Source organism: Oxyura jamaicensis, chromosome 19, assembly GCF_011077185.1.
Source record: "Oxyura jamaicensis isolate SHBP4307 breed ruddy duck chromosome 19, BPBGC_Ojam_1.0, whole genome shotgun sequence".
Lineage (NCBI taxonomy): Eukaryota > Metazoa > Chordata > Aves > Anseriformes > Anatidae > Oxyura > Oxyura jamaicensis.
The window spans coordinates 6507126-6513226 of NC_048911.1; positions in this window are offsets into that span (position 1 = coordinate 6507126).

Here is a 6101-nt window from a genome sequence, read left to right on the forward strand (position 1 = left end):
GACATTCACATCACTAGAAACATGCAGATTAAAGCCTAAAGCATACACTATTAACAAGCCTAAAGCATACACTATGTAAAGTTGCTGAATATTATATTCAGTATAATTTAAAAGTTACCGAGTCACAAATAAATATGTATCAGGCACAAGCTTAATGAGCGATAATACTATACTAGATACGTTTTAGGAAAGAAAAAGAACCAAACAAACATATATTCTAATGTAACCATGCACCGAGGGAAAGCAAAACCAAACAGCCCGCCCCACGCTCAGGTAGCAGCAGGCTGCTGTACCCCCTGCCGGCTCTGCAACATATAGCTATTACTCCTTGAAATACGCCAGCATCACTCCTAAGCCTTCCAGAAAGGGAGATGACAGTGTAAAAAAAAGCAGCACTTGCCTAGACTGAATGAATAAAAGATGTCTGATTGTCCAACTTACAAGGAACCATGGAAAATGTGACAAATCCTACCTATTTCGTGAGCTTCATTAGAACCTTGACAACTGTTTTCAACGTCCATTCAGCTCCACAGCTCTTTCGTTGGCAACTTGGGGCTGGAAGCAGAGCCTAGCACTAATGGGAACACATTGAATGCACCTGGTTACGTAAGTGGCCATAGTTTGAGTATCTTTGTCAGAAAAACAGGAGCTAAAGCAACAAATGCATCCTGAATACATAGACCACAATTCTGTAACAGGCAATAAAGTTTTGCAGGATTAAAAATAGACATATATATTTGGTACATAATGTTACCTACAAGTATTAGATTGTTTGGCTTGTGCTGAGAAACTGATTTCCACGACCCTGTGCACATGTATACCGCCTGCCCAACTCACTGAGCACAGCTGTGCCAGCACCCCGCACAGCTGGGCTGAAACCACCCACCACGACCCTCCCCAGCTGTGGAGACACATCCACTCAAATTCAGGGAACAGCCACACCAATGTCAGTGGGAATTCCAAAAATAGCTACTTATGCCCTTAAGGACTTTTCAGGATAAGACTGTCTCCATTTATAGGTCCTGCACTGCAAACACTGGTAAGGTGGTATGCAGATCAACATTTTCAGAGGCCTAACGGAGTGAAATACTCAGTTTTTAACTACTTTGTAACACCACACTCATCAAATTCCTGTTAGCCTGTATAAAAATCCTTATAAATTTTTGCATACCAAGTACCACTGTGAACCACATGATGCCCAGTGAGATATTACCATACAAAACTAACAATCTTCCCACCAGTTTGTATTTGGCTGGGGGAAATGACGTCAAGAAAATTCATGAGAACATACTAGATGAAAGACATTAAAGGGGTCCATCCCTCTAAAAATACAGGAAAGTTTTAATGAACTATTTGTGATTAAAAGAAATCCTTGAGACTATGGCACATGAAAAAAAATAAATAAATAAATAAAATAAAATGGACAGTATGGTTCTGGACAGCACTTTACTAAGATGAGCTAAATATCTGCTACAGGAACTCAAAATTCATAGATTTAAAATAAAATAAAAATTATTATTATTATTATTATTAATAATTAAAAAAAAAAAACTTTTTTTTCTGTGTTAAGGATATAAATTAAGGGGAGAGCAATTCATTCATATTTCGTAAATTCATGTGGCATGCATATATTCTAATCTCTGCATTTACCAGTCTAAGGCATTCTTCCAGATGCACTAATATATTCTATGTATGTGACCGTAAGGACGATCACAAGCAGGGAAGGGGGGAACAGAAAGAGAGAGAAAAACCTAAGCTTCATAATGTATTCTATATTTTTCATGGTAATAAGTCTTTGAAGAATGACCAGACGTAAAGAACAAAAAGGTAAATGAACACTCTGACATGTTTTTCTTGTGTTTTTGCTTGACTTACTTGACATACTGTATTGACACAAAGGAGGTTTGTCCTCCTTATATAATTATAAGTTATTTATTCTAAGCACCTTAAAATATTTTTTCCAATGCATTCTATATTTAAGACTGTTGGACATTTCACAGAACCTAAAAGCCATTACATATTTTTTCTTATATTAAAAAAAAAAAAAAAAAGTTCAAAAAGACTGCAAGTTATTAACTAATATAAACCATCTGGGTCCCCCCCTCCTCTTCTCCCCACATTTAGGCTCTTACATCCAGAATTTAATTGCCCTGCTTCAGTTTAGCATTAGTGATTCTGGTGCACACATACAAAAAAAAATAAAAAATAAAATAAATAAATAAATAAATAACACTGACATATGGGCACATGAAGAAAGAGTCCTACTATAAACTACAACTCCGGAAAAATATTTTTAAAGTAAATAATAATAATAATAATAAAATAACTCATTTTATTCAAGTTTATTGCTTCCAGAAGAGTAACCCTTATCTTGTGTAAGTACTTGTAAAATAATTTTGACACAGTTGTTAATAGCACAGCAAGCGTTTTCTTAGAACTTGTAGAACTAGTGACACCTTGTGCTGTACCTACCATGAAACAGGCATTTAGCATGTTGCAAATCTTTTTAAGGAACATTTGCAGTAAAGCCCATTTTTAGTCATATTGATACAGGGGGAGAAAGGAAGAAAAGAATGAAGTTTTCCCAGTCCAAGTTTAATGATGTTTGCTTAATCAGCCTAAATCAAACACATTATGCAAACAGACAAGAAAAAACTCTTAAGTATAATTACCGTAAAAATACCTTATTGCCAAACAGAAGAAAGTGTTCACTGTTGCCCTCTCCAGCATATGATTAGGAAAAATTTGCATTCTAAAGTTTAAAATTTATTAGTTTAACTTTTTTGATTGTATGTTTCATTTAAATGTCAGAAAAATTCAAATAATAGCAATTTACATTAGAACTATATTTTCAAGCTGCTTTTTCATGACATGAGTTCAAATTCAGTGCTACAAGACTTCTGGCTAAAGTAGGCTGTCTCCTATGTATTTTCTGTTATAAAACCATCACCTCTGAAGGCTCATTTGCTTTTCTTGTTACTGGTCTTTTCAGATATGTTCATATCTTTGCATAATCTCTCAAAGCCTTGGCACAGCACCGAGCTACTTAAAAACGACAGTGATGAATAGGTATTATGGAACAGAGACATATGAACTAGCACGTCAGGGCTTCTTCAGGCCTCTAACGTTCTCCTTTTCACACAGAGCTTGAAAAGAAAAGTGCCAGTGACTTATTGGCACTTTCAAATAAGATTAAGCTACTGGCTGAAACAAATACTTTCCAGGCCTTAGGTAATCAATGCTGATGCTCCATTTTTACAATACTTCAATCAGACTTCGATATCTGTATGTAAATATTTGTATTCAGCTTTTGCAGACTTTTAATCCATTTCTAGTCTAATACAGACAAAAAGAAAACAATCACTAGCTGATGAGCTATATGGTCCTCATGCATCCCTCACTACAACAACATAACTGGAAGTTTTAAACTAGTCTTTCCCATGTGTGGCCGAAGAAAAAATTTACTTGAGAACTACTGATTTGTTGTTCACTAAAATAATGAAGAAATCGAGCTAGTTCATAAAATAAAGTTTAAATCCAGTTCCTTTGAGAAGCTGAAAGGGACTTTATTTTTTAGACTTGTTCAGACAAAGAACCAAACGTGCACAAATGATATTCATTTGCACATTAGTGAAAATAAACTGCAGTAGGAACAGTATTAAGGAATACCGGATTTATTTCCCCTGGCTGCTTCTCATTCCGCTAGCATACTGATGAAAAGTCTCGGCTATGATACAATTGGTATAACAAATACTGGACAGGTTGTGAACAAACAGGAGATGGCCACGGACATGGAACCACCACCAAACGAGCGCCTTTGCTGGTGGTGGGAAGCTGGCAGCCAGTGCTATTCGGTGTTTTGTAACAGCGATTTTTCTGTGTTTTCTGAAATCCGTTCCGAGACCTTGTGGCACCCTTTGGTCATGGATTGCTGGGCCTGGGCTCTGAGCAGTGAAGGTGTAGGGCAAGCAGGAAGGCAGCCCCCATTAACCTCCCCGGCTCAGTAAGAGCCTTGGGATGTCCGCAGGGGCTGGAATGCCTCTCCAACAATGACCGAGTTCCCCCCGACCTGGCTGCAAATTGTTTTTTCCGCACAGGTAGCAAAGTATGTGTCTCAAGGCCGCTAAGTACTGATGAGCAGACTGCAGTCGCTGGCTACTAAGCCTCCCTAATCCACAGCAGCAAAGCGCTGAAACACGGCGCTGCTCAGACGAGCTGAAGACTTCCTATTTTAAACCTCTCGATTTTTGACCCAGGCACAGGAGAGGGGCGTAAAACCATTAAACTTTTTATTCCTGACAAAACCACTCAGGCCTAGGCCATCATTAGGAGCGTTACTCAAGGTTTTTATTCGCACTGCGGTCACCGGAAAATAAATTACGTCAACCGAGGCGCGGTGTGGGCCTCCTCACCGCACAGAGGGGCCGGGGCCGTTGGCGGGCCCCGCCGAGCCCCGCCGCCACCACAGCCCCCGGCGGGCAGGGCCGCGGCTCGCCGCTGCAGATCGCAGTGCCAGCAAGGGTGGGTTGGTGCACTTTGAGCCAGCGTGAAAGGCCCGGCAGCAGGCAGGGATGAGCAATGAGCTAAAAACAAGGCAGGTGTGGCCCTGCGAGCGTTTCCTGCAGACTGGGTTTTCCACCCCAGAAAGCAGAGCGGAGGCGGCCGGCAGGGGAGTTCGTGCCGCTAAGGGCTGCCAAGGGCACGCGTTGGCAGCCATAGGCAGGCACGGGGGCTGGAAAGGGCCTTTAGGAAGAGACGGGGTAAGGGACGAGTCCTTTGGTAGGTGCAATTTAAAAACAAAGCACCAGGAGGGAATATGCACCACTCGGATGAACAAAGAATTTAAGATCTCACTCGCCAGCCAGCTACTGAAGAATTTAATTTCAACCACATGAATAAGTCCAGCATGTTTGGGCCTGTCTGAGGCACCAGGCTTAAATGATTGCTTAGGGCACTTATTATACTTACCTTTAACTCCATTACTTTAGAACATCAAAAAGGGAAACAACAACAGGGAAGAAGAGAGAAAAAAAAAAAAAAAAAAAAAAAACTATGGAAAAAAAATATTTTGTACCAATTAATCAAAGGAGATAAAAAGTTGCTGTGATGCTTTTAGTGCAAAGTTTTGCTTTGGGTAGAAATAATCTTTCTAATTTTAATGTAAAGAAATTCAAATGTTAGCTGAAATAATAGTCTTAAAAGTTATTGAGGTGGTGACACATGTACTTACATTTCCTGCAAGCATCTCTTGCCAGATAGCCCCAGGAAACTTAGACATGTATTTTTTGACTGCAAAGAACATTTCTGAGCTGTTGTTTCAAACCTGGTTTATGACAAATGCCAGCAGATGAACTTCAGCAGGAGAATGGCTTTAAAAAGGCACAGGACATCTTGGTTGTAAGAGACTTGGCATGTCTGGGACAGAAAGTTTTTATTTCCTCTGAACAGCATGCTTATAATGAGGTCTCTGTCCACACTTTAATTTTAGGGGACATAGTGTACCCTCTGTTCTCCTGACTTATAAAGCCATACAGACATCAAAGCAGGCAGAAGGTTTAATTAGACAGTTAATTATACGTAAGGGTGGTAAAGTATGCATTTGGGAAATAAAAACATGATTTTCAAAACTATTTGAATACCAGTGAACAGAGTAACATTCACATAACTGTGGCATGCTGTACCTTTCACGACATCATTCATAAAGTAAATGTGTTTTGTTTTGGTTTTGTACTAAACTAGGATCTAGATACTTATAGCCATCAGGTCTAGTGCGTGTCATAAAGTGCACCTTTTATAGCTGAAACTGTCTGAGCATACGTGCTCGAAGGATGCTTTGTGCACCCACCCCTTCGCTTAGCTTGTGCATGAGGAAATGCATCTTCAAAAATGCAGAGGACTAGCAAGTGAACTGATACATAAATGTAAGAGCCTGATATTTTACCGGAAGCTTTACATACAACTGCAGGACATTTCCCTTTACTCAAGCTTTGCTACTGAATTTTGTCTTATTACTGAAAAAAAAAAGGGGGGGGGGGGGGGGGGGCAAAAAAAAAAAAAAAAAAACAAAAAAACAAACCAAAAAAAACAATAAAACGACTATT